Source organism: Chlorocebus sabaeus, chromosome 17 (genome assembly GCF_047675955.1).
Source record: "Chlorocebus sabaeus isolate Y175 chromosome 17, mChlSab1.0.hap1, whole genome shotgun sequence".
Taxonomy (NCBI): Eukaryota; Metazoa; Chordata; class Mammalia; order Primates; family Cercopithecidae; genus Chlorocebus; species Chlorocebus sabaeus.
In genome coordinates this window covers 33610126-33620934 of record NC_132920.1, presented here as the reverse complement: position 1 = coordinate 33620934, position 10809 = coordinate 33610126, and positions in this window count along the sequence as shown.

Genomic DNA, 10809 nt, shown 5'->3' with positions numbered 1-10809 from the left:
ACTTTACTTGTTTCACTCAATAATATATACTGGAGATCCTTCTACATCAATATGTGGAGCCTCTGATTATTTTAAGAGTTAAGCAAATAAGAATAGTTTTATTTATTAACTTGGACCAGAACTATGTGCTTATAATATAAAATTTTTGATCAGACATTCTTAAAGTGTATAAATAGCTATTTCAAAATTTATTTCTCAATCTTTCTTTACATTGACTATATACACAAATTTTAATTTACACACTTATCTAGAGCATATATATGTATGCATTTAACATTTTATTCAACCCATAACCATGGATTTTTTATTATCTATAAATAGCCAATGCCATCAAAAGACAAGCCCACTCCCCGCCTTCTTTTCAGTGATGGAGTCTCACTATGTTGTCCAGTCTGGCTTTGAAATCCTAGGCTGCAGGGATCATCCCACTTCAGCCTCCCAAGTAGCTGGGATTTACAGATATGCCTCACCATGCACAGGTATAGGCCTCTTTTTTTTTTTTTTTTTTTTTTTTTTTTTTTTTTTGAGACAGAGTCTTGCTGTGTCCCCCGGGCTGGAGTGCAGTGGTGCGATCTCGGCTCACTGCAAGCTCCGACTCCCGGGTTTACGCCATTCTCATGCCTCAGCCTCCTGAGTAGCTGGGACTACAGGCGCCTGCCACCACGCCTGGCTAATTTTTTTTGTATTTTTAGTAGAGACAGGGTTTCACCATATTAGCCAGGATAGTCTCCATCTCCTGACCTCGTGATCCGCCTCGCCTCGGCCTCCCAAAGTGCTGGGGTTACAGGCGTGCGCCACGGCGCCCGGCCCACAATTGAAATTTTTAAGAATAACTCCCTGGCTGGGCATGGTGGCTCACCCCGTAATCCCAACACTTTGGGAGGCTGAGGCGAGGTGTGCGGATCACCTGAGGTCCGGAGTTTGAAACCAGCCTGACCAACATGGAGAAACCCCATCTCTACTAAAAATATAAAAATTGGCCGGGCATGGTGGTGCATGCCTATAATCCCAGCTACTCGGGAAGCTGAGGCAGGAGAATCACTTGAACCCAGGAGGCAGAGGTTGCAGTGAGCCGTGATCGTGCCATTGCACTCCAGCCTGGGCAACAAGAGCGAAACTCCATCTCAAAAAAAAAAAATAAATAAATAAAAATAAGAACTCCCTAATATCATCAAATGTTCAGTCAGTGGTTGAGTCTACAGTTGTCTCACAAATGTCATGTTAAAAAGAGATCGAGATCATTTTTTTTAACACTATGAGCCAAACAAGGTCCACACATTATGATTGGTTAACGTGTCTTTTATTTTTCTTAGAGACAGGGTCTTGCTCTGTCACCCAGGCAGAGTGCAGTGGTGCTATCATAACTCACTGTAGCCTCAAACTGCTGGGCTCAAGCCATCCTCTTGCTTATCCTCCTAAAGTGCTGGGATTACAGGAGTGAGCCACTGCGCCAGCCCTCTTTTAAACTGTAGGTTCCAATCCATCTCTTTTTTTCCCTTGCAATTGTGTGTGTGTGTGTGTGTGTGTGAAGAAATGGGTTGTTTGTCCTTTAGAGTTTCTTATAGTCTTGATTTTGTTGATTGTACCACTTTGGTGTGATTTAATGTGTTTCCCTGCCCTCTGCATCATTTTCTGTAAATTGATAATTAGATCTTTTCTTTTTTTTTTTTTTAGGTTCTACAGAAATTTATTTATTTATTTATTTATTTATTTATTTATTTATTTCCATAGGTTTTTGGGGAACAGGTGGTATTTGATTACATTAGTAAGTTCTTTAGTGATTTTTTTGGTTTGTTTTTGTTTTTTGAGACAGGTTCTCTCTCTGCCCAGGCTGAAGTGCAGTGGCCTGATCACAACTCACTGCAGCTTCACCTCCTGGGCTCAGGTGATCCTTTCACCTCAGCCTCCCGAGTAACTGGGACTACAGTTGTGCACCACCATGCATGGCTAATTTTTGTATTTTTTATAGAGGTGGGATTCTGCCATGCTGCCCAGCCTGGTCTCGAACTACTGGGCTTAAGCTATCCTCCTACCTTGGTCTCCCAAAGTGCTGGGATTACAGGCATGAGCCACTGCACCCAACCTATATTTTGTTTATTAAGAAATGATACTTGGACGGGCTTGGTGCCTCACACCTGTAACCCCAGCACTTTGGGAGGCCGAGGTGGGCGAATTCCCTGAGGTCAGGAGTTTGAGACCAGTCTGGCCAACGTGGTGAAACCTTGTCTCTACTAAAAATACAAAAATTAGCCAGATGTGGTGGCATGTGCCTGTAATCCCAGCTACTCGGGCGGCTGAGGCAGGAGAATCACTTGAACCCGGGAGGTGGATTTTGCAGTGAAGCAAGATTGCACCACTGCACTCCAGCATGGAGGCCTGGAGGATAGAGCAAGACTCTGTCACAAAAAAAAAAAAAAAAAAGAAAAGAATAAAAAGAAGTGGCCAGGCGCGGTGGCTCAAGCCTGTAATCCCAGCACTTTGGGAGGCCGAGACGGGCGGATCACGAGGTCAGGAGATCGAGACCATCCTGGCTAACACAGTGAAACCCCGTCTCTACTAAAAATACAAGAAAAAATTAGCCGGGCGTGGTGGCAGGCGCCTGTAGTCCCAGCTACTCGGGAGGCTGAGGCAGGAGAATGGCGTAAACCCGGGAGGCGGAGCTTGCAGTGAGCCGAGATCGCGCCACTGCACTCCAGCCTGGGGCACAGAGCAAGACTCCGTCTCAAAAAAAAAAAAAAAAAAAAAAAAAAAAAAAAAAAAAAAGAATAAAAAGAAGTGATACTACAGTTGTGCTAAAAGAATAAGAATATATACATTGACATGGCTGGCCGGGCACGGTGGCTCATGCCTATAATCCCAGCACTTTGGGAGACCAAGGCAGGCAGATCAAGAGGTCAGGAGATCAAGACCATCCTGGCTAACATGGTGAAACCCCGTCTCTACTAAAAATACAAAAAATTAGCCAGGCGTGGTGGCAGGTGCCTGTAGTCCCAGCTACTTGGGAGGCTGAGGCAGAAGAATGATGTGAACCCGGGAGGTGGAGCTTGCAGTGAGCTGAGATGGCGCCACTGCATTCCAGCCTGGGTGACAGAGTGAGACTCCATCTCACAAAAAAAAAAGAATATATACATTGACATTACAGACTGAGTAGTCATCACAATGTTCCCAATTCACAAGAAAGCAACAGTCAGAAAAATTTGAAATCCTTTTTGAAAAAAATTTAATCACAGCAGAATTTATTCACACACACAAAATTAAAATAAAGCTACAATCACAGTAAGTTTCCACATAGCTCATTTGTAGCCAAGCAAGGAAAGCAATTTATCAATAATGAGTTAATTAAATCATGTGATGCAGAAGCCAAAGAAGTGTGTCCAGAGAAAATAAATTTGTTTAAGACTCTTACTCATCAAGAGCAGCTTCTTGAAGAGTTGAGGACACTGGGATAAAAATCAATAATCAACTAAAAACAAGTCCAATGATTAAATGTGATTTTCCCTTGGCTCTTGATGAGTGGACAGATGCTACTGACACTGCTTAGCTGTTATTTATTCAAGGAGTCAGTGTGAAGTTTGGAGTGAATGAAGAATAAGCTGCTATCAACAGTATGTTTGGAACAATTACATAAGATAATACTTTCAAAGAAGTTGAGAAAACACTACTTCCATACAGCCTGAAGTGGAACCTACTAAGATGTGCTACAAGTGATGGTGGTAAAGGAAACGTTATAGTGAGGCATATTTGCAAAGCATATGAAAATGTAAGGTGTTTAAAGCCTGTGGTTATTCACTGTAATAACCATCAGTAGGTACACTGTGAAGAATATTTTAATTTATCATGTGTTATTGAACCAGTGTGTCAACAGTGAACTTCATTTGCATCTTGTGGTCTTAACATTGTCCATGCTTTGAACTGAATGTTTATGTACCCCCAAAATTCATATGCTAACCCCTAATTCCAATATGATGATATTTGGTGGTGTGGCCTTTGGGAAGTAATTAGGTCATGAGGGTGGATCTTTGTGAATGAGATTAGTATCATTATAAGAAGAGACACAAGAGAGCTTGCTTCTCTCTGCTCTCTGTCTTGTGAAAATATGAGAAGATAGCCATCTACATCTTGGGCTTTCCAGTCTCCAGAACTGTGAAAAATACGTGTTTGTTGTTTAAGCTACCAGTCTGTGTTAATTTGTTGTAGCAGACTTAACTAAAACAGTTTTTGTTAGAAATAGAAGTTGAATATCCTGACTTGTCCTACCATACAGCAGTTCATTGACATAGTGGTGGCAAAGAGATGTTAAGATTTTCTTGAGCTCAGGGCTGAGATAGAAAATTTTCTGAACATGCCTTCAAACACACGTAATAGTTAAACTTTCTGTGTCAACTTGGATAGGCTATGGTGTCCAGTTCTTTGTTCAAACACTAGTCTACATATTGCTCTAAGGGTATCTTGTAGATATAATTAACACGTATAATCAACTGACTTTAAGTAAAGTAGATTACCCTTGATGATATGGGTAGGACTCATCCAATTAGTCAAAAGCCTTAAGAGCAAAGACTGAGGTTTCCTGGAAAAGAAAGTATTCTGCCTCAAGACTGTAACATTGAAATTCTGCCTGAGTTTCCATCCTGCTGACCTGCCCTACAAATTTCAGACTTGTCAGCCCCCACAATTGTGTGAGCTAATTCCTTAAAATAAATCTTTTTAAAAAACTTTTATTTTAAGTTTAGGGGTACATGGGCAGGTTTGTTATATAGGTAAACTGTGTGTCACCAGGGGTTTGGTATACAGATTATTTACTCACCCAGGTAATAAACATAGTACCTGATAGGTATTTTTTCTGATCTCCTTCCTCCCACCCTCCACATTCAAGTAGGCTCAGTGTCTATTGCTCCCCTCTTGGTGTATGTGTTCTCATTGTTTAGCTACCACTTACAAGTGAGAACATGGCCTCAATGAATTTAATCTAAAATTACAAGGTAAAAAGGTGCTTATTGTGAAACTTATACTACAGTAAATTTATTAAAGTTGTTTGAATCAGGTTAAGCTACTTTATATATTTCCTATCATCAAAAGCTAAAACAAGAACCAAAATCTCCATTCCCATACAAAATTTGCAGCAGATATATTTTCTGAGCTCAAACCACAGTTCTAGCAGGTTTTTTGGTCCTCAGTGCAAGCGCAAAGGAAATTTCTATATTTCAGGCAGGGCTTGGGGGCTCACGCCTATAATCCTAGCACTTTGGGAGGCCCAGGCAGGCAGATCACTTGATTCCAGGAGTTTGAGACCAGCCTGGCCAGGGTTTCTGTAGAAACCCTATCTCTACAAAAAATACAAAACTTAGCTGTGGGTGGTGGCACATACCTACAGTCCCAGCTACTTGGGAGGCTGAGACAAGAGGATCGCTTGAACCCAGGTGGTCGAGCTGCAGTGAGCCGAAATCACACCACTGCACTCCAGCCTGGATGACAAAGTGAGACCCTGTTTCCAAAAAAAAAAATCCTATATTTCATTTAACTGTGCAATTGAGGAGCTTCTACCTAACCCTCATTTGGAGGTGATTAACCTACAATGTAATGATATGCTAAAAGGCAAGGATCAAGAAAAGTATATGTATTAGCCTGTTTTCATGATGCTGACAAAGACATACCTGAGACTGAGAAGAAAAAAATGTTTAATTGGACTTACAGTTCCACATGGCTGAGGCCTCAGAATCATGGTGGGAGGTGAAACGCATTTCTTACATGGTGGAGGCAAGAGAAAACGAGGAAGACGCAAAAGCAGAAACCCCTGATAAACCCATCAGATCTTGTGAGACTGATTCACTATCACAAGAATAGGACAGGAAAGACCAGCCCCCATAATTCAATTACCTCTCCCTAGGTCCCTCCCACAACATGTGGGAATTCTGGGAAATACAATTCGAGTTGAGATTTGAATGGGGACACAGCCAAACCATACCATTCCACCCTTGGCCCCTACTTGGTTCATGTCTTCGTATTTCAAAACCAATTATGCCTTTCCAACAGTCTCCCAAAGTCTTAACTCATTTCAGCATTAACCCATAAGTCCACAGTCCAAAGTCTCATCTGAGACAAGGCAAGTTCCTTCCACCTATGAGCCTGTAAAATCAAAAGTAAGCTAGTTACTTCCTAGATACGGTTGGGGTACAGATACTAGGTAAATACAGTCATTCCAAATGGAAGAAATTGGCCAAAATAAAGGGGTTACGGGGCCCATGCAAGTCCAAAATCCAGCAGGACAGTCAAATTTTAAAGCTCCAAAATGATCTCCTTTGACTCCAGGTCTCACATCCAGGTCATGCTGATGCATAAAGTGGGTTCCCATGGTCTTGGGCAGCTTTGCCCCTGTGGGTTTTCATGGTACAGCCTCCCTCCCACTGCTTTCATAGGCTAGAGTTGAGTGTCTGTGGCTTCTCCAGGCACACGGTGCACGCTGTCAGTGAATCTACCATTCTGGGGTCTGGCGGACAGTGCCCTCTTCTCACAACTCCACTAGGCAGTGCCCCAGTAGGAACTTCGTGGGGGTCTCTGACCCCACATTTCCTTTCTGCACTACCCTAGCAGAGGTTCTCCATGAGGGCCCTGACCCTGCAGAAAACTTCTGCCTGATCATCCAGGCCTTTCCACACATCTTCTGAAATTTAGGTCAAGGTTCCCAAACCTCAATTCTTGACTTCTGTGTACCTGTAGGCTCAACACCACATGGAAGCTGCCAAGGCTTGGGGCTTCACAGCCCAAGCTGTACATTGGCCCCTTTCAGCCATGGTTGGAGTTGCTGGGACACAGGACACCAGGTCCCTAGGCTGCACACAGCATGGGGATCTTGAGCCCAGCCTACGAACCACTTTCTCCTTCTGGGCCTCCAGGACTGTGATGGGAGGGGCTGCTGTGAAGGTGTCTGACACGGCCTGGAGATAGTTTCCCCACAGTCTTGAGGATTAACATTAGGCTCCTTGTGACTTACGCAAATTTCTGCAGCAGGCTTGAATTTCTCCTGAGAAAATGGGTTTTTCTTTTCTATCACATTGTCAGGCTGCAAATTTTCCAAACTTTTATGCTCTGCTTCCCTTATAGAACTGAATGCCTTTATCAGTATCCAAGTCACCTCTTGAATGTTTTGCTCCTTTGAAATTTCTTGTGCCAGACACCCTAAATCATCTCTCTCAAGTTCAAAGTTCCACAAATCTCTGGGGCAGGGGCAAAATGCCACCAGTCTCTTTGCTAAAACATAGCAAGAATAACTTTTGCTCCAGTTCCCAACAAGTTCCTCATCTCCATCTGAGACCACCTCAGCCTGGATCTTATTATCCATATTGCTATCAGCATTTTGGGCAAAGTCATTCAACAAGTCTCTAGGAAGTTTCAAACTTTCCCACATTTTCCTGTCTTCTTCTGAGCCCTCCAAACTGTTCCAACCTCTGCCTGTTATCCAGTTCCAAAGTCACTTCCACATTTTTGGGTATCTTTTCAGCAGCATCTCACTCTACTGTTACCAATTTACTGTATTAGTCTGTTTTCATGCTGCTGATAAAAACATATCCCAGACTGAGAAGAAAAAAAGGTTTAATTGTACTTACAGTTCCACATGGCTGGGGAGGTCTCAGAATCACAGCAGGAGGTGAAAGGCACTTCTTACATGGCAGTGGCAAGAGAAAATGAGGAAGAAGCAAAAGCAGAAACCCCTGATAAACCCATCAGATCTCGTGAGACTTATTCACTATCATGAGAATAGCACAAGAAAGACTGGCCCCCATGATTCAATTACTTCCCCCTAGATCCCTACCACAACACAGGGGAATTCTGGGAGATACAATTCAAGTTGAGATTTGAATGGGGACACAACCAAACCATATAAGAATATAATAGAATTATATAAAGCCTTCCAAGTAATGAATATACCCAATCAAAACCAGATGGTCTTGGATTGATATCAGTATTTGGCAATACCTACCTTTGTAAAGACATTTTCAAAGATGAAATATGTAAAATCTCATTGTAGATCAGCATTAACAGATGAATATTTAGGGCCAGACGCAGTCACTCATGCCTGAAATCCCACCACTTTGGGAGGCCCAGGTGGGTCAGGAGTTCAAGACCAGCCTGGTCAACATGGCGAAACCCCATCTCTACTATAAATACAAAACTTTGCCAGGCATGGTGGCATGCACCGATAGTCCCAGCTACTCAGGAGGTTGAGGCGGGAGAATCGCTTGAACCTGGGAGGCAGAGGTTGCCGTGAGCTGAGATCACGCCACTGCACTCCAGCCTGGATGACAGAGTAAAACTGTGTCTCAAAAAAAAAAAAAAAAAAAAAAAGATGAACATTTGCAGTTGACTTTGATGAGGAGGAACACTAAATTTGAACCCCAGTTAATCAGCAAATCTATATTACAAAAAAATTGCATTCAATTATTACTTATTTTATGTTGTCAAAGCATACTCACCCTTCTCACCATGTGATGTCCTGTATCACCTTGGGACTCTGCAGAGTCCCCATCAGCAAGAAGGCTCTCACCAGATGCACCCTCTTGACCCTGGACTTTCAGCCTCCAAAAATGTAAGAAATAAGTATTGTTTCTTTATAAAACAAATTTGTCAATGACAATTCATGGAAATTTGTTTTATTTTTAAAGTACTTATATAATATCCTTGATTTTGTTTCTTGGCATGCAAAGCCTAAAATGTTTACTATTCGATCCTTCATAGAGTAAGTTTGCCAACCCCCGATCTAGAAGAACATCTGATAAATATATCTTGGATAACTTATAGTGATTTCTACAAAACTCTTTTTTTTTTTTTTTTTGAGATGGAGTCTCACTCTGTCACCTAGGCTGGAGCACAGTAGTGCATGGCTCACTGCAACCCACGCCTCCCCAGTTCAAGTGATTCTCCTGCCTCAGCCTCCCGAGTAGCTGGGATCCACGCCCAGCTAATTTTTGTATTTTTAGTAGAGACGGGGTTTCATCATGTTGGACAGGCTGGTCTTGAACTCCTGACCTCAAGTTGTCTACCCATTTTGACCTCCCAACGTGCTGGGATTACAGTCATAAGCCACTATGCCTGGCCTATACAAAACTCTTGATCCACTCCGAAGTTCTTTTATTCCTGTCTTCCACTCATTAAATTACCTCTAATTCAATTCCTCAAGCCAAAACTTTACAGATCTTTTTTTTTTTTAACTTTCCCACAATCTCTATATTAATCCATCAGAATATCCTGTCAGCTCTGCCTCCAAATACAGTAGCTTTAATTCATCTAGTTCTCTGCCTATCTGCTGTCTTTACCCATCTCTTGTCTGCACTACTAAAATGGTCTGATTGGTCTCCCCACTTCCACCCTTGCCCCCTAATGAGCCAATATTCACTCTAGCTAGAAGGAGTCTCTCTAAAATGTTAAAAGATTATTACTCCCCTACTTAAAACTTTTTATTGCCTTCCCATTGCACTTCCAAAGCCAAATTCTTTATCATGATGTCAAAGGCTCTATATGACCCAGCAGCATCCTACCTCTTCAACGACATCTTTTCCCTCTTTCCCTGTAGCTCTAGGTCCACTGGTCTCCTTGTTAAGCAAACCATTCTTTTTCTCTTTCTTGGCTTATGCATCTGTTAAACACTTTAGTAAACCATCTTCTCCCTTTTCTTTGCATGTCTGGGCCTTTATTTCCCCTTTGAATATTAGATTAATGTATATAGTATGCCCTCCTTTTCTGTTACTCTCCTCCTTATCTAGTTTATTTCATTTACAGCACTGCAGTGTAAGCTTATGAGAACAGGCACTGCCCGGGCATAGTGGCTTACATTTATAATCCCAGCACTTTGGGAGGCCAAGGCAGGCAGATCACCTGAGTAGCCCAGGAGTTTGAGACCAGCCTGGGGAGCATGGCAGGACCCCACCTCAGTTAAAAAATAATAAATATGGCTGAGTGTGGTGGCTCACGCCTGTAATCCCAGCACTTTGGAAGGCTGAGGCAGGTGGATCACTTGAGGTCAGGAGTTTGAGTCCAGCCTGGCCAAAATGGTGAATCCCTGTCCTACTAAAAATACAAAAATTAGCTGGGCATGGTGGCACATGCCTGTAATCCCAGCTACTCACGAGGCTGAGGCAGGAGAATTGCTTGAACCCGGGAAGCGGAGGTTGCAGTGAGCCTCGATGGCGCCATTGCACTCCAGCCTGGGCAACAAAGCGAGACTCTGTCTCAAATAATAATAATAATAAATTAATAAATAAAAAGAACAGGGACTGATCATTGTGCCTAGAGCAGTGCCCACACATGAGTAACACTAGGTAGTTGGCATGTATGTTTTTTTCTCAACTTTTATTTTTTATTTTAATGGCTGCTCCATAGACAGAGCAGGGCTATTCCATAGGCAGAACAGCCTAAACTTTCATTTTAGATAGAGGGGGTACATATGCAGGTTTGTTACATGGGTATATGGCACTCAGATACTGAGTGGAGTACCCAATAGATAGGCTTTCGACTCACACCCCCTTCCAAATGCAATTACTTATTGAATAAAGGAAATTGAAAAATATGGGGAATCAAGAGCTATCAGAGCACATAGCAGAGGTCCTACCCTGGTCCCATGGTCAAGATTTCTAGATGAAGTGAGGTTTAAACTAGTATCTGAAGAGCAGGAATTATTCCACTGACGGGAAACTATACTAGGTAGAGAGATGAGCATGAGAAGCAGGAAAAGCCAAAGCCTGGGACCAGTAACTGGGACCAAATCACTCGGACCTCATGAAAGAGCAAGAGGGCCGGGCGCGGTGGCTCAAGCCTGTA